This window comes from Odontomachus brunneus, unplaced genomic scaffold (assembly GCF_010583005.1).
Source record: "Odontomachus brunneus isolate Ranch 3 - 2012 unplaced genomic scaffold, Obru_v1 Obru_scaffold_001, whole genome shotgun sequence".
NCBI lineage: Eukaryota > Metazoa > Arthropoda > Insecta > Hymenoptera > Formicidae > Odontomachus > Odontomachus brunneus.
In genome coordinates this window covers 5,323,186-5,345,676 of record NW_022639451.1, presented here as the reverse complement: position 1 = coordinate 5,345,676, position 22,491 = coordinate 5,323,186, and the positions used below count along the sequence as shown (strand labels likewise).

At 42.0% G+C, this 22,491-nt stretch overlaps 1 protein-coding gene across 1 annotated transcript in view; it reads right to left on the bottom strand.

The window, feature by feature from the left end:
* The window catches only part of LOC116840405 (protein cueball), a 79,134-nt gene that overhangs the window by 52,978 nt on the left and 3,665 nt on the right, over positions 1–22,491 (bottom strand). The window lies entirely within an intron of this gene.

Here is a 22,491-nt window from a genome sequence, read left to right as displayed (position 1 = left end):
GGGGGGGGGGGGGGGGGAGTTGGGAGTTTCGTCGATAAAATTTTAATTTGTCGCGGGGCCGCGTAATTTCCATGAAAAGGAAAAAAAAACGAAAAGAAAAAACAAAACGGCAAAGAGAGGAAAAGAAGAAACTACCGAGGAGCGCGAGATCGATCGCTAAGCTGACGCGGCATTGTGTGAAATTTAATTAACGACGCGTAAATCAATTAGGCGGGCTTATGCAACACGTTTCAAAGTTGAAATTAATGCATGATGTAATTTGCATTTGCACACGGCAAAATTGGAACCCGTCGAATCCGGATTATTTCAATATGGATAAACACGTCCTATTCCTACATCGTGACGGCCGATGTACTCCAAACGCGGAGATCCCGTAGCGCGCGAGTATTTAGCGAATTTTAACACGGCGGTACACACTCCCACGCACCGCATATACACGTCATATACACAGTATATTTTATTAATCCGTATATTTTCAATCATTGCGAGAGAGAGAGAGAGAGAGAGAGAGAGAGAGAGACCGCGCGGCACTTGACTTTGTTCCTCCGCTAAGAGCAAGCAGTGAGAAGCCGAGATGAATATATGTTTAGTTATAGGCTACGGCAAAATGGTATACATACACACACACACATATACACGATCTATCGTTAAAAATCGTCTGTAGATCTTAGTAAATATTGTATGTGTCAAGATGATAGATTTATAACAATATGTAATGATAAAAACAATAAAGTATCGTTAAGTACACGAGTGCCTGTTCTTCTCGACATCTTTCCCGTCGTTTTTCCCCTCAACACACCGACAAAGGACAATCTGTGTCCGAGGCAGAGGCGATCAATCGCGATGATAATTCGCGGTAATAATTAACGCGAGAAGGGATAATTCAGGTCGAACATATACGCCTTGATCGTCTGAGAAACAATTCGCCCGCCCGAGCAAGGACGCGATTTGCGAAAATAAGACGGTAACGGAAAGCCGACGAGGGAGAGGCCAACACGGTGAAAACCAGAACGGAAACGAGTGACGAAGAGCGCAGTACAAAGCAATATCTTGTTTACCCGCTTCTCGGCGATGGCAATGTGAAGTGGAGAAGAAAAGAGAGAAGAAGAGAGGAGAAAAGAGTAGAAAAGAGTAGAAGAGAGAGTAGCGGTGACGACGGCGGCGACACAGCGGTGGCGGGCCCGAGGAGAATGAGTGGATTTTCATTGCAGTTTAATCCCCGTCCCGTATTCCCCTCGACGGTATTCTAAACGGCGATACGAAGGCAACTCTTGTCGCTTGGGGTGACGATATTACATTCCTCGATCGTGACGAAGATAACGGCCGCCGCATCTCGCGTGGCAATTCGAGCATCGCGTTAAAGCGCGCTTCTTCTAATCTCTCTGTTTCTCCCCATCGCCCTTTGTAGTTACCTGGTTCTCTGTTTTCCGCTTTGTGCAAGAGAGGCGCGAAGGAAGCAAATTTATGGCGACGTACGAGAGCGCGATGATGACACGCGGTTTGCAAAAGCAACTATTATTGCATCGTCTCACGCACGGTGCACGCTGAATTTCAGGTTCTGACGGAGTAATTCCACGTGTCGCAACGAGCGAATACGCATCGCGCATGCAAATGCAGCTCAGTCAAGGCTCACGAATCTCCGCGCGCGTTATCTTCTTTTCTACTGTTAACACAATCAACTTCGCATAGTTATCGCACGAATCGCGTCGAAACGGGAATTGTAACGGAGAGCATTGCGCAATCGATCAGCTCCTCCTTCGTGCGAGAGAGTCCTACATCAACATTAAATCTGTCACATGAGAAGGTCGACAAACACGCTAATTCGCTGCTAAATAAAGAATTTCTGTGGAGCCGCTGTCATTTTCTTTCTCCCGTATTTTCTCAAGTATTATCAGCGTATTCTTCGTTGAAATATACTGCACTTGTAACTGATGATTCAGTTATTCAATTGCAAAGAGAATATCATAGTTTTCATATAAATTCTTTCCAATTTTATACTATGTTTTTAATAGTCCAGAAATAGACTGTTTAGTAAAGTCTATCTTGCTAAGAAACATAACTTTCGATAGAAATAGTAGTGTAAATTTCGCTAAAAACATGGCGAGTATTTTAATAGTATATTTCATAATTATTAAAATATATGTAGCACATATGAAACGAAAGAATAAATTACTGTAGAATGTCGATCTATTTTCTGGTTCCAAGGTCCTATATTAGATTTTACCATAAAATTTTCTCCATGTAGATATAGCACTGCAATCAGTAAAATCTCGCTGAAAGGATTAGTTAACAGTAACGACTGTTACCGTTATCGAGGCAGTTTGCAAACGCAGACAGTGCCATTGTACGCAAATTGCACGGAGGCCGTTAATTCCATCAGCACGAACGCGGAAAGTTGGACTTCGCGGTGGAATTTTACTTCCATCAAATCATACGTGGAACAGTAAGGTGCAAATGTGCTGAAGATCAGTGAATACTCACTGACTATTGGCGAAATACTCCTTTTCCCGATTCAGTCAGAGATATTTCTATCGATATTTCTATCGATTCACTTTAAGAGAGTAATGTCCTCGTCCGCGACAGTCGAGTAAATTCCTCGCGAATCTATCGTACACGCGCGATATTGGCCTTACACTTTCAATAAAGGAGAAAGGAGGTCTCGGTACGCACAACGTAAGAATTTTGCGACGCGAACTCCACTCAATTTCGCGCTGCGGAATTTACTACGATATCGTTGGCGTCACCAAGATTTATGACGGCGCGCACGCGTGCTCCGAATAACGGCGATACTGCAGTTTGCAAAAGCAACTATTATTGCACTATCTCAAACCCACGTTGCACGCGGCTCAACGCTATGTGCCGCGGCCGATAAATTAATCGTGCGCGCGATAAGGCGTCCAGGGTCGAGGAGAGAACAAATTCGAAGATAGGTCAACACCAAATCGCAGATAAACGCTTGCCAATTATTTGACTTTGCGCTCCTGCCCGTCAAATAGCGATTCGTGTCGAGCGCCGACGATCATTTACAATGACAACCGCCTCGACGTTATCGCGGATTCGTTGTAGTCGTATAATCCAGACGATCGTAAGATAATGAAGCGAGGTATTCAGTCGTGAATTCTGCAGCCGCGAATTCTACGGCCGCGCCTCACCGTCCTCGGGGATGGCGTAGTTGTAATGGCACCACGTCGGCGGACGTCTACCGACCATCCGTGCCTATAATGCCTACGAGCGTGTAACGAGCACGGCTAAGTAAGTAGTCGGCCGGGGGTGGAGGCCGTTATATCTCGTCGTCACGATCGTGGTTCTTCGCGCGTGCAACACCCCTTTAATCGTCCGTCAAGTGTGTGTGCATTCGGAATGTAATATATCCTGGTGGCCACGTGCCGCTCACGTGCCGCTAAGTGTTTGTTTCGGTTTGCATTGTCACCGCGGATACAAGCGCGCCCGTGCCAAAGGCCGAGTCTCTCGCCCCTTGCCTCCTCTCTCCCTCTCCCCCGGCTTCTCTTTTCATAACTCCTCGTTCAGGGGGTAAATATCGTGCCGGTGTAGTGGTTGACAATTAGAAGCGATGGGAACGAGCTTCATTATGCGAAAGGGGAGCTCTCTGATTCGCCGGGCGTGTATTCGTGAAACGCGGAAATATTTTCGATCGCGCGTCGCGCGCGCGAAATCAATTGTCGCGAGGGGAGGACAGGGAGCGGGGTAGAGGCTCTCGTGCTTTCGTTCGCGCCCTGTCGCGGATGATTTCGCAGAGCTTAAACTGTGTTCTCATTAAACACGCGAATCTGCCCAACTCCCCGCGAGAACTGTGCGATCTCCAATCGAGAAAACGTGTAAATTAAATAGAAGTATCTTCGCGTGTAAAATAGCGCATCGCGTCGAGAGACGAAGTCGGTGTTTTACAGCCTTGTCCCAATTAATTGCGGAGGAGCTAACTCCGACTGAAGTTGAGAAGAGCTAAGTGCAAACAGACGTAATAGCAACACTAAGTTATTCTCAGTCGTTGTTTTCAGTCCAGAGATATGACGTTATCGGCTGTACAGAGGACGTGCAATGAGGACGAAATAAGTGCGACTATTAGTAAGCCGCGCAAAGGCGCTTGACTACCCCAACCATGTCGTTGAGCCGCCCTCATCGTAGAGTTAGTGACGACAAAGTACCAAAGAAACGCACTGGAGGATCACCCATGCCGTATCATGCCGCGGAAACTTGGCAATTACGTGCGCCGGGGAGTCACGATGGCAGATCTTCTTCGTTGTCGGGGGTGGCTGTGGAGCGACAGAGAGAGAAAGAAAAAAAAGAAAGAGAGAGGGAGATAGAAGCGCAATGGACACGCGACGCTCATACGTACGCTACGCAGGTGGTGGTGAGGTGTGGTGTGGAGTGGTAATAAGTCGCCGGGACGGTGTACACACAAGGGAGAGGTCTGGTAGTCAGCTACTTCGCTTTCCGGCCGGAGAAGAGAGAGGCAGCAAGCAATGACCAATATTATGATAATTCGAGCCTCTCGCGTTTTATCCTTCCGCATCCCCTTCCTTCTCCTCCTCCTGCTCCTCCTCTTGCCCTTTTCCTTCACCCCTTCCTTCACCTTCTCTCTTCCTACTCCCGCCCTATGTTACTCCTTCTCGTCTCTGCACGGAGAACGAGAAGAGCCGGGTGAGCACTCCGCTCTCACCCTGTCGCGCTCTCACCGGAAGCGCCACGGCGGCGGCCATGTTTCAGAGGCGCGGGCGTGGCCTTCCGGTTGCCCGGGGCAACCGGCGTTATCCGGATATCGACCTGGGAGCGACGAGAAGGGTGGCTAGGCTTCTGTCCGGGAGGGAAAATGTTATCACTGCTTTGTGGTGGCTAAGATAGCAACCCGCCCTTCCCCGCCGCCCCTGCAAGCCTCTCTCTCTCTCTCTCCTCTCTCTTCCTCATCGTTCTCCATCTCTTCTTCTTCCTTCTACTCTCCCCCTCTCGTCCTGCCCGCGTTGTCCTCTGACTAACCCCTCCCGCGGATCCTCGTCTCTTCTATACGATCCTCTGTGTTGCCATCTGTGCGAAAGTCGCAGGTCTCACCTCATGCCTGATATATCCTTGGAATGTGTATACGGATGGTTTCTGTGGCCTGCATGTGTGTATGCGCGTACGTACGCGTGTTCCACGTTAGATCGTATCAGGTCTCTGCGCTTTAGGACCTTCCGTGCGGCTACGTCGCGAGAATCTCGGTGGGAAGGAGGGAAATAGGGGTTGATGATTTTCTCTAGCTCCCGTAAGTCTCGGCATCTTCGTTAAACTGGTTCCAAAATTGCCGGGTCGGAGATACACGAAATATTGATATGACATACGCGAAAGGCATGAAAAAGAACAATTCTTTATCAAATAATTTATACTGCTTGGCATAAGCGTAATCGTTGCGAAAAAATATCGAAATTTTCTTAGGATTTCGCCAATACGGATTAGCTTAGGTCCATTGTTGCACCTCCGTCACGATCACGCACTTCGGAAATTGTCCAGAGTGTCAGAGTCAATAATCAGGCTCGCGTGTGAAAATATGAAAATCGCGATTATTTCAAAAACGTTATTAAACATTTCAAAAAGCGCAATTCGAATATTCGTCTCGTCGAATTCAGATACGATGGAAGTACAATAAACGTTTGCCCGGCGCGAAATTACGAGGACTTTGAGGTGATTAAGGGGTGAAATCCTGTCGCGCTCTCCTACATAAGGAGGACATCGTGTACCAGCTGCCGTCGTGTCCTGGCGTTCTATGGAATTCTGAGAATGTGTGTGCGGGCCAAGGATGATATTAGATTCTTGGACAAAGTTTTCGCATGGCCGAGGTCTTGAGAGCAGTCCCGGAGACTGCTCGTCCCTGAGCAAGGACGCGTGTTATCCTTCGGCATTGATTTCTTCCTGGCTTCTTCGCCGCCTCTCGTCGTTGCCGACGACAAAGGGCCGAGAAATTTCATTCGAGCGCGGAGAACCTTCGTTTAATCTCCCCGTACGTCGCTATCAACTTTAATTACGGCATCGCAGCACACGTATAATCTAACGTTTGTTCTTCGTGCGATCAAAAAGCTTGTTTCTAAACTCTTAAATCCATCTTCTACTCAATAAGCCGTTTCAATGTAGATTTGGGGTTGCTTATGGAAACAAAATCCTCAATTGTGAAATGTTCAACGATATTATCTTCGAATGACAAATTCCTGGGGATAACTTGAAGTCTATTTTTCTTCAACAAAGATGTCGAGGGACGTCTCATAATTGAGGACTGCTCATGCCGAATTTATATCCATATATTGAACGATTTGCAAATATTATTTGCGGTACTTGAAAGTTACGGACGTACTAGACGGATGTTTAAGAATTAGCGTAAGTTTATTTTGCGGAAAGAATTCCGTAGAACAATTTTTCAAGGCGATCGGGAAAAATTCGTCGGCCCGCAAGACGAAATGGGAAACGTGCGCTGGTAGAAAGGAAGCACGATATTTATAATGTATAGCTTCCTTGGGAAAGTTCAGGCATGTGTCTCAAAACTTTCAGCCACTTTTGCGCCAATATCGAAGTGGTTTCCACGGCGAATAGAATAAAAGTGTACGAATATATCAAATGCGTCGATGTACATCGGCGGTTAGAGCGCAAATAACTCGATATTCAGTTCTATCGTTTTTTTTTTGCGTTACGAAAAAACCCGAGTCACAGACATCGCTCTTTCACGCGATTTAAACGGCGAGATCAAATTTGTTGAACTGCGATCGAGGGCAGACGATGACGCTGAAGCTTTGGTCAAAAAGACACAATTCACTTACTTACACACGGAGAAAACTGTCATAGTGGCTACAAGCCACTTTCTCTATTAGAAAAGCAATTTACGTAAATTCAAGTTAAATAAATATTGCATAGAAATAATAAATATTATTTGCATAATAAATAAATATTATTTATTATGGGAAGATTTATTTTATATTATTTGCATAATAAATAAATATTGCAAATCTATTAGAAATATAAAGAAATATAAAGAAATCTATTAGAAATATAAAGAAATATAAAATATTAGAAATCTATGTAGTTTTCACAGCCACAGTTCAATTAATATATCCTTGTGTACAGTTGCCTCAACGGAAAAAACATTGCTGTTCTTCTGTCATGATCTGCAGAACGAATACTATGATTGAGAGATTTGTAGGGTTCGGTTGCGCCATACAGCAGTAGTAGAGAGTCCGTTCAAACACATCTGGGCGAGCAGGCAAAGAAAGCCAGTGCACCACTTCCAGAGTACTATGTAAAGGGTTGTAGTTCCTACAACCCTTTTGTATGCATGGGCGAAAAATGACATTAATATTTTTTGTCGCAGCCATACCATATTCAGTATTTTCTCCGTGTATTATCCTCCTTATCTTCCTTTTACATTTCTGAATGACATTCATAACTGTACTGTGCCCAACATTCTTACCTTGACCTCCTACTCATTATTCATTATTGCGATCTGAAGAAAGAAGTAAATAGCTTAGAACCCTTCTAAATTATTTTTGTAGCAAATATCGCGCCTCACGAGTGTTAATTTTCAATTATTCACGAGCGCTGATCGACGGGTAGAAATAGCTCAAAGTCGCGTGACATTCGCGAAGATATTCGCGACAGCCCAAGCGAATATCGACGATCGCGAATCTACATACGCACACGACCGCGTATTTACAAATTTAATTTCAACGGTGGAATAACCTCCGCCGGGGGAGAGGAGAGGGGGAAGAGCGGGAGGTGCAGGCTAGCCGATATATCACACACTCGGACGAGCAGCCCCCGCTTGTCCGGATGAGCGCACGTAAACAGGCAGAGGACAGCCGAAACGAATGGATACGTACAACCCGTGTACGCACGCACACAGTGCGCGTAAGGCCGCTCGCGAAATCCCCGTGGGAACAGACACTTGGCTTCGCGTTTAAGGACACGCACGCGCGTGCACAGGGACGCGCAGTTTAATGCACTGTTTGCTGTTTGCACTTCGTACTAATGGTCGGTCTTAGCGAGATTTAAATTTGTCGGCGAACGAGCCGTGGGGGATCAGACGGCGGAAGAGCGAGCCCGACAGGGCGGGGAGGGGAGACGACGATTTAAACTTCCACGGTCCCCGTAATAATTCGGACGAGTTATACAGCCCGCGGGCCGAGCGCTTCTCTCTTAGTTAGTCCGGCGGAACGTCGCGGGATTTTAACCGGGCGTCTCCCCCCTTCCGTTCGCAAACTGCCAGCGGCGGGTCGCGAAGGATCATATCGCTATTAATTGAGATTGTCTCTCTCTCTCGGCGAAAATTCGCGGATTATGGACATGGTGTCTTTTCCTTCCGAGAGGTGCGGACACGCTCTCACGGATTCTTCCACGGACCGTATTCAGAGAATGTTGTACAACATCTACGTTTCTTAAAATGCGCGAGATGTATGACGCGCTCGGAATTCGCCAAAGATCGCGCTATTGCCTGAACAAGCCATAACGATCAATAAGTCAGTTGGTCCGTCTCAAATCGCGTTCGCGCGAAACATAATCGCTGGTCTATTGTTCGGTGACATTTTATCGCAGTGCGATGTTATTCTGAGATTATTTTAAAATATACGTTTATTTCTTATTTACACGCAATATTATTATTTTGGTTGAGTCGTTTGTGCTCTTGAGAACTCAAAAGATTCTGGGAACTTATTACGGTTTTGTGTGAGAAATGAAAATGCGAAAAGTGAGCAAATTCACTAGATGTGTTGACCAATGAAATGATAAATATTCTAGTAAATTCGCTGACTTTTCGTATTTTCACTTCTCACATAGAACCGTAATAGATCTCCTGAATAGGAATTTTGCTGTAAACACGCGTGATGATCGATTTGCCCGACAGAGTCGCTGCTGTCATCGCGTTTCGAATACGAGCAATAAGAACGTTAACATCTCGACTTGTTAGCACTCTAACAACGTTGTAAGCGCGTCCTGAATACGCGGACCTTCGAGTCCTTTCATCTTCTATTTACAACGCGGCGCGAAGAAAGCTAGGTGGCATTCTTCTTCCTTCCAAATCGTAGGTCGCCTAAAGTGAGCTTTATACTGATCTCGATACCTGTAATTCGAGCGGAACAGCGCACACCGAGATTTTCGACGAGGCTTCGGCGCGAGTGCGCGTCGAGCGGGTTCGCAGCGGTGATTCGTGCGCGTCGCCAAAGGCCGAAGAACGCCCCTACAGTGCGGGACTGCTGAACACGATGCGAGGGGTGCTCGGTCGAGTGTACGTCGACGTGGAGCCGTAATTGTTTTACTCCCGTAGCCCTGACGAGAGAGACAGAGAGAGAGAGAGAGAGAGAGAGAGAGAGAGAGAGAGAGAGAGAAAATATATGTGTGTGTGTGTGAAGGAGTGGGCGAGAGCCACGCGCGTTCTCTCTCTCTTCCCCTCTGTCTCTTCTCTCAATCTATTTCATCCGCACCCCCGTGGCCACTCTCGTTTCATCCCGACGCCACGCTATCCGACGCCACCCGCAGCGCGCCTATCATGCGCCACTAATGCCTAACAGGTTAACGTCTCGCATGATTATTCTATTGCCCCCACGCGCCCCCCGGAATTGCCACCCCTTGTGCGCTAATTCGAGCGGCCTTAAGCGTAATATTTTCCGCCCCGAATCAGAGCCGTGGAGTGATATATCCGTGGCTTCTATCATCTCGCGCGACTCCCCAAGATGATCCAACGGCAGCAGCCGATGATCAGAATTTCACACAGAGTGCGGCCAAGTCCTCTCGCCCCTTGTCTATGGGACTTTGTAGAATTTTAAATATTTCCATCATACATCGATTTTTGAGATTTAGAATAAATAGATCAAGAAAATAAAATCTCAATATCCATCTCCTTGTCGTTTAGGTTATGGTTCAAAATTTGCATAAAATGGTCCAAAAGAGTTGCAATCTCTTAACAAATATAAATAGCCATGCTATTGAGATTATAACATTTTGGATTGTTTATCTCCCAAACGGCCACGAGAATAATATCGAAACTTTATATATTCTTGATCCACGCGACATTAGCTTCAATTTAAAGCATTATTAATTCGAATATTCAAAATATTTGAAAAAGAGGCAACAGAGTCTATGGCTTGGCCGCACTCTTTCAACCACTAATGTCAAAATAACACACTATCCGACATAATGGCTTTTTAACATTTACTAAGTCTGATGCTAAATGGATTTCTCAATTACAAGCAATGTGTGCGCATATTCGTGCATCATGATGGTTGATTATCTGGACAGAACGGCTGCCCCGAAATAATCAACAGTTATGATGCACGAATTGCTAGACATGTATCGCGTAATCGAGAAATTCATTTGGGACTAAATCTACACTGAAAGAAAAAATATGTAAGAAATAAAAAATATTGACTTGCGAAGAGTAATAATGACAAATTTTATTCGCAAGCGATTTCCAATCTAGAAAAATATTTCGAAACGCAGATAAATCAAATGTAAAGTGGAAACAAAGGCAACGGAGAATTGTGCGTGACTGCGAGTAAATGAATGTAACGTAAAAATATGTAATTATATAATCTATAATATATCTCTCTATGAAAATACGAGAATGAATTAATTTCGATTTTGATTAAACAGCGATTCTCTCATTACTCTGTCTTACCTTTATTTTTATTCTGCCCGAATCGCTTACTATCGTCTCGATTAACCGAGAACGCCCATTTTACTTTATTATTCTTCTCTGAAAATAATTTGTCGCGACATCAGCCGACCGAATTAAATTCGACGTGAAATTCAATCACAGCTTTTGGATGATTAAAATTTGCGCGCGCACATCGACGGCATCGACACGCTCGATATTATCCGCGCTGGAACTGTGAAAAATTATTGCTTAACTCCGCGATAAATTGTTTGCATTAAATTAACAAATATACATTGCAAATACGCGCGGAACGCACAAAAGCTGCGTTGCGCTCTCGCACACACAAACCCACGTTCGAATTAAAAAACATATATCATTAAATTACACGTATATATCATGACGGGATATTATGCGCGCATGAGATTCATGCAAGCGATTATTTTTTTTACTTTTTTTTCATCAAACTGCACACAATCCGTTTTCATCGGCGAAAACGCCCCGTCTCTTATCGGATTTTTCAACGCTGCCATTGTTCGACGATTATCGATCGTATATTTCGACACGCCGCTGGAGAAATTCCCGGAAAAAAACAGATCAGATATATATCAAATTAATTCGATCTATGTTAAATCTTTAAAAAACTGATTTTACATAGATTTTATAGGAATAATTTTCAAAGTCAGCTTTTATGTGCGACACAAAAAATGTATTTTCATGGAGCGAGGCGTGCTAATGAAAAATGTAACACTAAAAAATCACGAATCGGTTGAAATTTTTCAAGAGTGCTGGAGGTTCGCACCGCAGAGAGGTCATCGTCACGAACGCTCGCGGAATGTATCAAGGACACCTCGGGACACACCGTCGTCGACATCGATCGTTCATCATCCCCGCGGAAATCGGCGCCGAGGTAACGCGCGTGAGCTCAACGTGACTCAATCTTGCGGAAAGTCGCACGCGGCCGCGAAATAAAACTGTTTATGCACGGTGCCGACGTGGATCAAAGGACTCGTGTCGTCGATTGGCGATTCGCGAGTGCTCGGAAATCGCGATGGCACGCTCGCCGACGGCGCGACGAGTGGGCGCCGCTGATCGAGCAGATTTCGGCATTCGGGCTTATTTCCGTTAGACCGACGCCCGACATCCGCTACCACGCGTTCAGCGCGTTCACCGAATGCTTATCGAGTGAACGATCGAGCGCGATCGCAGCATGCTCGACATGCACTCGCGTTTCCGGTCAATGCGAGCCGGGTCCTCCGCATCGGAGGACGGATCGCAAGCATGCGAGTCTCGCGAGCTATTCGACCGCATCTGCGTTATTATAACTGTGACTGTGACTGTTTACAAACAGCGTCCCTTGTACAGAGCGATCGTCGCGATATTTCAATGACACGTGGAAAAAGAAAACAGAGTACTCCAGACATAAATCTGCTTGTGCCGGCCGGATGTAAAATGTGGAACAACTAATTATTTGGTTGCTGCAACCACAGAGCGATTGCTGAGTTACTGGCGTTGCCAGCTGTGACGATGTCTGGTTGCTCCAACCAGAATGTACCCATGGTAAGCGTCATCCCGACCGGTTTCTGACCGTCACAATCAGATCAATTACATTGATGTGCCGAAGTAACTGAGTCATATCAATCACCCTCTTTCAAAGTTAATCCTCCTGCTTTGCCACTTCGTCTTATTTCTCACTGATTCTCGACCAGTGGAGGTAAAATTTCACTACAAAATCTCTAATGGACAAACTCGTTATATCAAATCCAACTTTCTGCGTTTGTGTAACGACGGAATTAACGGCTTTTCATCATTCCTCGCGTGCAATGATACTCTGCTGTCTGCTCTCTGAAGTACAATCGGTGTATTCATTTAAATGCTATAACTGGTCGTTTAGTTATACGAGTATAGCACTGCAACCAAATAAATCGACTAGGATTAGTTAATAATAGTAACTATTAACATTATTGATACATTTTGCGAACATAGATAGTGTCACTGGACACAAGAGGTGCATGGAAATAACGTAAAGCAAATCTGTTTGCTTTTTATTTTTTTCAGATTTTGTAATAAAATCTCTTACTCCCACTAGTCCAAATCAGTGAAACATATTACGAAGCAGTAGAGTGGAAGTATTTATATTGAATAACCGGGAATATTCACTAAGCATCGGTGAAATAATCCTTTTACTGAACGAAATGCATCAATAACGGGAATAATTGCTACACTGAAAAAAGGATTTTGTTGTCGGAACGAAAATTTAGTACACTATATCATTATTTGGTTAAAATGGAATTAAACAAATGTTTGGTAATCGCAACTAATTTAACTGCCGCATGTCTGTTTGGTTTTCTCACTAAAACATTTTACTTGATACAAGTGAAAAACTTGTGAAAATGGTAATGTTAATCAAATCGTATATACCAAATATCCTACAGTTTCAAATACAAAAATAATTTTTTCAGTGTACCATTAAGCCGCTGAATTAATCTCATTGATTCTTCCAGCGAGATTTTACTGATTGCAATGCTATACTTATGAGTGAGAGAACCATCTCAGTTATAAGTGTAATGAAGAATACACCGATTGAAAAGTATACCGTGAAAAAGTACACATTACATTGCACAAAGATGATCATGCGTCTACGTTGCTCACAGGTAAATATTTCTGGTCAGGTGCACAAAGTCCTTTTTTCCCGTGCACAGAGTACCTACGTGCGAGCGCGCGACAACAGTAGGAAAATAATTTCGGCGGAAATTGTCCGGAGAAATATCCGATGAAATTGTGACGGGGGAACGCGAGAGATAGCGGAGTGGACAAGTTCGCGGATTACGGTATCGCGCGTGAGCACGAAGCGCACGTCGAAGCGAAATAGCGCACGTATAACGCGCGAGGTTATTGATTTCTTTGGCCGCTTTTTACCGTACGCTTGTCGCGTTTAATCCCGTATAAAATACTTGGTGTTCCCCGGGGCGCTCTTCCCCAGTTTAAAACTGCATTCGCGTTTAATTCGAACAACCGGCCGGGAAATGGCGCGGCGGCGGCAACGGCGGCGGCGTCGGCGGTAGTGCAGTCTGCCGGAAAATCGAAGCAGAAAACTTCGCAATTAGTCGACCACCTCTCCTCGCGCCCCCTCCCGTCTTCGGCTCGCGGTACAGTCGGGGTAATTATAAACGCCGGCCAATTAGACTCCTCATAACATTTTTATAAAGTTCTGCTCACCCGCACAACCTCTCACCTGATGCTCGTAAAAATGTAACCGGCTGTTATGTCGACCGGCGAGAAGCACGCTTCAAAGTGACCGCATTCTCGTGGTCTCGAATGCTTACGATATTCGGACGGTATCGATGTAACTGTGAAGCGAGATGTTAATAATCTCTCACGAAGAGACGGAAGAGATCGATTCACGACAATGTCGAAAGCAGGGTTGGGCGTTTGCGCAATATATTATAAAACTCTTCACATAGACAACGTAGACTGAAAGAAATTGTTCGGTAAAAAGTCATTAAATGGATATCTCCAATCAAATTCTCATCAATTTTTACATCCCCGATCCCCTGATCCAAATATCCGATTGAATTTAATCGAATATCTCCGATCACAATAGCACTTCTTCGGATAAACCGATCAAAACATCAAGAACCGATTTTTGATCTCCGATTTTCATAAACTTATAATATGTTGTACTTTAGATCAAAATAACACACGGAAAAAAGATTTGGTTGAATTAACCAAATATCTGGTTGAATATGAACGATCCAGAAATTCCGATTGAAGTAATTCGTTTATGTTAACAAGATTTTTGGTTGATTTAAACAAAATTCGGATTACTTCAATCGGAATTTCTGGATCGTTTATAATCGACCAGATATTTGGTTAATTCAACCAAACCTTTTTCTCTATGCAGATACATTTTTTATTATATATGTTCTTTCGCAAGTTTACGGGATGAAATACCCTTTTGAAGAAAATCGATTTTTTTCATTCTAAGGGAATATAATGAAAACTATAAGAGATAGAAAAAAATATTTTGAATAAAAGTTGAATGTTTTAAGAGTACTTTACGGAAATTATTTGAAAAAAATTTTTTTTAATATTTCCCCAACTACTTCTTATTATAATTATTAAAATAATTTCCGTAAAGTACTCTTCAAACCATTAACTTTTATTAAAAATATTTGTTTCTATCTCTTATAGTTTTCATATTCCCTTTGAATAAAAAAAACCGGTTTTCTTCAAAGAGGTATTTCTTCCCCTAAACTTGCGAAAGGGCACATATAATAAAAAACGTATCTGTTATTTTGATCTAAAGTACAACATATTACAAGTTCAAAAATTGGAGGTGGACCTATGTGGGTTTCCTTGTTAGTCAATTTTCGAGCAAGCCATATGTCTTTTAAACGAAATTCATAGATTACTCATTACCTACATAGATGTCATTTCATACACGTACTACACTTGGTTTAAGTCAACCAAAAATCTTGTTAACATAAACGAATTACTTCAATCGGAATTTCTGGATCGTTCATATTCAACCAGATATTTGGTTAATTCAACCAAATCTTTTTTCCGTGTGTTATTTTGATCTAAAGTACAACATATTATAAGTTTATGAAAATCGGAGGCGGACACTTATATGAGTTTCTTTGTAAGAAAAAAGGTAATAAAAATACTAATCTAACTTAGGCGATAGTGAAAATGCTGCCACTCGAGATCACAAGAGTGAATGTTCCATTCAAGATTAGAGTAAATTTTGACTCCACATAAGCGGATCATTTAATTGATCAGAGTGAATATGTTCCTTTGGCGATGGAATGTATCAAATTCACGCTTCAATTTCAAATTAAAATATTCACTCAACGATTCAAAGGATTCACTCTATAGGAGTGAAAAATAACTCGAATTCGAACTAGGATATCACTCTACTTTTCGAATCAAATTTCACTTCAAAAAGTTTAGAGAGCAACTGAATTTACTTGGAGATCAGATGAAAAGCTCGGTTTTTAGGAATAAAAAGATTCTCGTAGGAGGTTTCCATTCAGTTTCTCTCAGTTATGTCAACCGAGTTTTAATGCAGCTGAACATACAGGCATACAAATGTTTTCGATTACAGTAATAGTAATATTATTCCTCGTCGGTGAATTTTTTATCTGGTTTATTCAGTTATTCGAATTGAAAATTTTTTCCGTGTTAATATATATTTGTAGACGTTGCTTCTTAAACCAGTTAGAGGCCACCGAATTCACTAGTGACCTTTTTACCTTTAGAGTTAAACCTACACTGAGAGAAAAAATATCAGAAAAATAAAAAATATTTATATACTCGATGTGTATGTGTGTGTTTGTGTGTGTGGTCACTAGTAATATATTTATTTAAATCTAAAATATTTAAATAGAACAAACGATTGTTTTCATATGAAAAGCTAAAATTTAAGAAGATATATATCTTCTTATTTAAAAAATATTTGGTGAAATATTTTATATTAGTACAAGCAAATATGTTATTAGTAACAACCGGATGAATATTTTTTACTTGTCAGATATTTTTCCTCTCTAAGTGTACCAGTCTGTCATATAATGAAATGAAAATTTCCCGCAACTTATCCTCCTTAAACACACTATATTTATAATAAATACCTCCAAAAAAACAAATACTCTGTCTTATAACTTAATTATTTTTTCTGCATATTTTGCTATAATTTATATTACTCTTCATAGTTTAAATTGCCTGTATGAGAAAAAACCGTGTCTATATATCACGTAGACAACGTGTAAACAATCCGTGTAGACGTAATCTGGGAATCTACGATCTTAGATGACGAATTACTTGCGGGACTACTTGTTTCGGTACGCGCGACCACCAATCGATGGCGTGTACGCGCGGTCGAGTATGATAATTTTCAATTTCGGGCCGACGTTTACACCGAGACACGAAAAACGCGGGACGCCGCGAACGTGTTGCTGCGTCCAGCGAAAGAGCGGACACGCGGTTTCGGTTGCGTGCGAAATTATGCGGCGGGACTATGACGCGTCGCGGCCAGTTGTTTAAAGTTCATAACCGGACCGGCAGTTTATCGGGCCGCGAGGGCCCGGCAAATCCGATTACAAGAACAGATTTATTTTGACTAGCGCACGTGACCCAACAAAAACCCGGCAGGCACTTAATCCACTTTCGGCGCGAATTGAAACGCCGCACCTGCTCGCGACAACAGATGCGTTTACCGCAACAGATTATCGTTCGTTCGTACCGCGGAGGGCTTTCTCTCCCCGAGCGTACGCGACCTGTCACGTGCTGCAACACGCCGGAGAATCGTTTTATTACTTTTCATAATGTATTCTATCACACGCACCTTCGTGCAACCCTTATGAGCGCGGTGGAGATAAAAAATTTCTCTTTGATCGAGTCGCGGCGGCTCGAGCGGCAGCTTTACTATACTGAGAGAAAAAAATAGTTGGAATAACTATAATCTCACTATATTTTATAGTTCGTTTTAGTCTCAAACATATATTTATAGTTCATTTAAACACGAAGATATAGCAGAATAGACACACATTTATAGTCACCATCTTATTACTTTATGTGTATAGTAAAGCACGCTTTGGGAATATAGTTACATGTACCCGTATTTTCCAAATATTCCAATTGTATTGACTATATAAAATAGTTAATTTCTCTTACCATTTAATATTTGCTACCTTGCTATGTTTTTTATTTCAAGTAATTATAATTCTTGGTAAAAGTTTTACCAAGAAGTCAGTTATACTATGCTTATATTGTAAATATTACAAACATTATGGTGACATTTACTATAAAAAAGATATTCCTAACTATAATCTTTTTACTATGCCATTATAGTTCCAAATATCATATATTTTTCTCTCAGTGTACGTTGAGAAAAAATGTTTGGTATTTATAATTATAATCATATAGAGAAATAATCGCTACAAATTATGGCCTAGGAAATTATATTTTTTAAATTAAATTCTACCACTGTGCTAGTAATAATAAACTTATATGCATGTTACCACTACCATTACCATTACAAAAAGAAAATAATGGTTGCGACTAACAATAATCTTATAATTTTAGTTACATCAACAATTTTTCTTTCCTCAGTGAATGCTTCGCGTTATCGCTGATTTCTATCATACGTTTAATTCATGTATACTGAGTAAAAATACTAGAAAATTTACTTGTGAAATATAAAATTTATTTCTATGATAAAGGAAGTTTACTTCTGTGAAACTTTATCCCACAAATAAATTAATGAAATATTTGAAACAGATAATATTTATTTGAATTCAGTGTGTATCTCTCTTTTTGTGTGCATCAATAATTAATCAATCCTAAATGTCAATCCTGAATGAATCATAAAATGTCAATTATAAAGTATCAATAATTATGTCAATCATAAAACAAGTTTCATTGTGCTGAAACGGCGCGCATGGTTTAAGCGAATAAAATTGATTTCATGCACGAGATGCTCATTTGTACAAGACACAATTGTTGCGGTAAGATAAATGGAAAGATATACACCCATTGTTTATCCGTTTTGTAAATATATAAATCTAAGCAACATAGATAAAACTTTCATATGTATCCTCATAAAAGTAATCCTTAAATGCTATTTCCCCTAATATTTCTCTTTCTCTCTCTCTTTCCCTCCTTTCTCATCCGTCAATCGACGAATAATATATTCAGCAATATAGCTTCGTGAGTTTCGAAAATTGGCGTCCGACGTTGGCATCATCGCGGCTCAATAGAAACCAGCCGACCGCTGCTTAAGCGCTTCTATTACCGCGCGGGACTATTTACTTCTAATAACCGTTCTCCGCGAGGCAATAATTGCGATCCCGATGAAAGTGGCTACTGAATCGGACCGATCCCTCGACTGTGTGACGATCCCGCAAACAAATCGATCGTCGCGCCCCACAGTTTTACGATCCGATGCCGGTCGTAATTTATAGCGATCAACCCCGTCGCCGGGCGTAGTGTTCAGCGGGTGAGAGGGTCGTTAATGGTGTCGACGTTGGTCGCATAGAGAACGCCGGGAATCATTTATTTCAGAGTGATCCCCAGGTATCAAGAGGACGACGGGAGCTTATGAGCGACCGCGAGCGATCACAATGCCGCGCCGTCGCTGCGAGTAATTCGCAAATATCCGTATAATATCATATAATTCAAAGATATCCCAGGATATGGACGCGAATCTGTTTACTCGATGCGACGTTGTGCCGAATTGCGGCTGAATTTCTTCCATGTTCATCGGCCTACAAGACCAAGTGTATTATTTTTAAACACACAAGCGTGTATAATTTTTGCTGAAGCTCTTTTTGCACGTTTCTCACCGTCTTGAGTCGCGTCGTTTAACACGCTTAAAACGCATAAATTATAATTTGATGCACGTTTTCAAACGTGTTAAATCACCTGACTTAATACGATAAGAAACGTATAAAAAGATAGTCAAAATAAGAAGAAAATATTGCAGTAAAAATTACGACGGAATTTTTGCAATTTCCCTTTTTGAACCATACAGGATTATAATTGAAATTGCTACATATATATTTAAAAATATTAAACATATGTTTGATTTCCTACTACAAAATTATTGTAATTATTTTAATGTTTTTTTTTATATCGTGTGTATCAGGTACATCGTTAAATTTACTATTTATATAGTAATTTATGTATTACAATTTTCGTATAGTTCAATCTTACAAAAAACATTGTAAGAAGTAATACAATTTTAACGTAATTTTTACTGCAATATATTCTCCCCGTTCGCTCGGATTTGCAATGCAGTTAGTCCTGAATTCCGCCTGCTGAATCTTATTTGTTCTATATGAGAGATCGCACGCTACGTTTGATGCTGTATATGAGATATGGAGTAACTTTATACATGCGTGAGACGATTGACTTCACGAAGAATATCACGATGTTGCGTAAACAGCGCGCGAATAAACGGGGCCTTCTCGTAGCGGGGATCGCAATTGCTGTAATTTCGGTGAGTTCAGGTCTCTCGACGTGGACGTAAACGCAATAACACGAGGAAAGTTTGCAAAAGTTTGCAGCTCGCTATAGCATCACGATTCTGCTTGCATTGTAAATATAGACCGTTCGTCTTTTGTCCTCGCCGCGCACGAGAGGAGAAATAATTCGGATGGCGGAGGTAATGCGAGATTTGTACATTTAATACGTCACCGAGTATAACTCGAAGACAGAAAATTCCACTCGCTGCGTTAGATCGAAAATTTATCGTCCGGCGGATCAGCGTAGAAATGTGTTATCGCGCATGAAATTAAACGAACATTGGAGACGGGCATCGAATTTTACATCGTACGCATTTGCCGTCATTTGATTTCTCTGCGCGAATAATGTTCAAATAAATAAATATAAATAAACGATTCGTCCTCCACGAAAACGGCTATTTGCTCAACATTACGGCGTTAAAGGAAGAATGTTTCCTCGACAGTTAACACGTTCGATAATTCCCGTATTATTACGCCCGAGGATTTGAGCGGCACGCTCAATGAGAAATATCAATTAAGTGCAATTCATAATAACTCTCTCGCAGCACGGCAAACAAGTTGAATAGTCGTCGCGTCGCGGAAGACGATGTCATCTGCTTCGTTCTCGCTTCCTGCGTTCTTTGCCCGCTCCTTTGTCCGCTCTTTCAACAGTTCTTTCCCTCCCTCCCCCTGATACAATCAACTTCAAGGGTGCACGGGAAACGAGGTAGCCATTTATCCGCTACCCGAGGAGTAACCAAGCGGGGAAAGTCCAAGAAAACTGAGTGCCCCGCCATTGCCGCGACTTTTTTTTTGCCAGGACCGGAGCGAGACGTTTCAGTACCCAACGAGCACGTTACTTTCGTGAGGCCACGGTGAGTGTGATAAAAATATTTGCGAAAATGACGAGGCTTTAAGCAAAATATGACAGGATTACAAGATCTCAAATTAATCAACTTTCAAAGGAAGTTGCAAGGGACGATTTCTCTCTCTTTTTCTTATTGGTATATTGATGAATAATACGATTGAAATACTGCTTTGCTATAAATGGATTCGGAAGAAGCTTTGCAAAGCTGAGTATTTTTTTAATTATGTAGAACTGCGAAGTGTAGAATAGCCATATAGACTTATAGTACGATGTATCTTTGTATTTTGTAGCATTCTAATAAATTAATGCATGGGACGATGCATTAATTTCTCATTACGCGATGCTTCTATATTTTAACATCGCAATTCTAACGTGGCGGGCAAAGAACGATCCGAGGAACTGTCAAACCAGCCTGTACCTTAAATCGACCCTGTTTTTCGCAGAGTCAGGTTCTCACGATGACAGTGGCCGAAGAAATTCACAGTGACGTACCGTAGCAATGTCTTCCTCTATCTTGCGATAGCGACAAATTACAAGATTCAAGCGCGATCAAATCTCGCAAAAATCTCGATTTCCAACGCAAAAATATTTTATGTAACAATATTGAAATATTAAAAAAATGTCAAATTGAAGCAGGGAACGCGCGTTCCCTTTAAAAAGACGTTAAAGTGGATTACAAATTCCGAAAATATTGATAACGTGAAGGCGATTGTCATTAACATGGTCAGGCTTTCCTTTTCGTATTTCTTGTACATATAGATCTTATAGACGTATGCTGCTTTGTTTTATCGCATTTAGCGAAAAACCTAACCATGTATATATAAAAATCTTTCTAATTCTTCGTATATTTTTAAAATTCCAAATTCTGTTGCAGTGTACTGTAATATTTTCTGAAATTTTCCTGAACGAAGCAAACGCACATTCGATATGTACAAGCTACAGAACTCTTGTATCAGGCAAATATTTATGCAAAGATAGATCGAAATGTCAACTTTAAAACTGTTTATCATTTCCGTTACATATTAAGTAACGCTCGAAAATTCAATTCTATACCTACTTTCATTGTGCAAAAGTATTAGTGTAATTCTATACACGACGTAAACTTTGTAGAGAAAGTCGGCAAAGTTTTCAAGTGTAAAATCCCCCCTTAAATGATGCGAACATATTAATAGTTAGAAACTGAATAAATAATTATTTCTTTGGCGCGATCGTTACCGAGATTGTGACAATGCGAACGACATCGAATATTTTGCGAAAGCGTCATCGCGCGTTGTAGATGTGTACGCAGCTTAACGCCCATAATATCAGGTTGCCGAGCGACCCGCCGCTCTAGGAGGAAAATTTAATTTCAGCTGACAACATCCTGTTCCGCTACACACTGCGCTCAGCATTCTACAAAATCGCGTGCGAGACGATGGTAGCTCGCTTCAGGCGCGCCAGCTTTTCTCGATGATAGCTCGTTTTCCCGACGCTATACCCACCGATATCGTTTCCCGCACGGCAGCAAATTCTTGCATCGCTATTTGCGAATCTGAAGCACGACACGAAACTGTCGAAAATGTATTCTACAGCAATTACGCGACATGCGGAAAATTCGGAATTGGTGCGGAGATCAAAGTTACATCTTTTCGAGAAGAAAAGCAAATTTTATCGCGATTCTGTCGCTCTCGCGAATTGGGATTTCACAAATTTTCACTTAGGGAATAATGCAAGTATATAAGGATATCGACTGATGAAATCAAAGAGAAGCGAGTCGAAACAAAAAGCGTTAGCTAAAACGAGCGGATCGATCCGAAAACAAAGAGTCGACTCGCGACTCGAAATTCGGATGTCGCCGATGTCTCTCGCTTATTTCATCGCGGGTCAATCGCTCTCGCGATTGACGTCGACCGCATCATAGAGAACCACGAGAGGAACGTGTTCTCCAAGGGGGTCTACCCCCTCACCTTCCCGTCCGCCGAAAGCGTGCCTGAGCGGTAGTGCGATTCGCGCGACTGGAA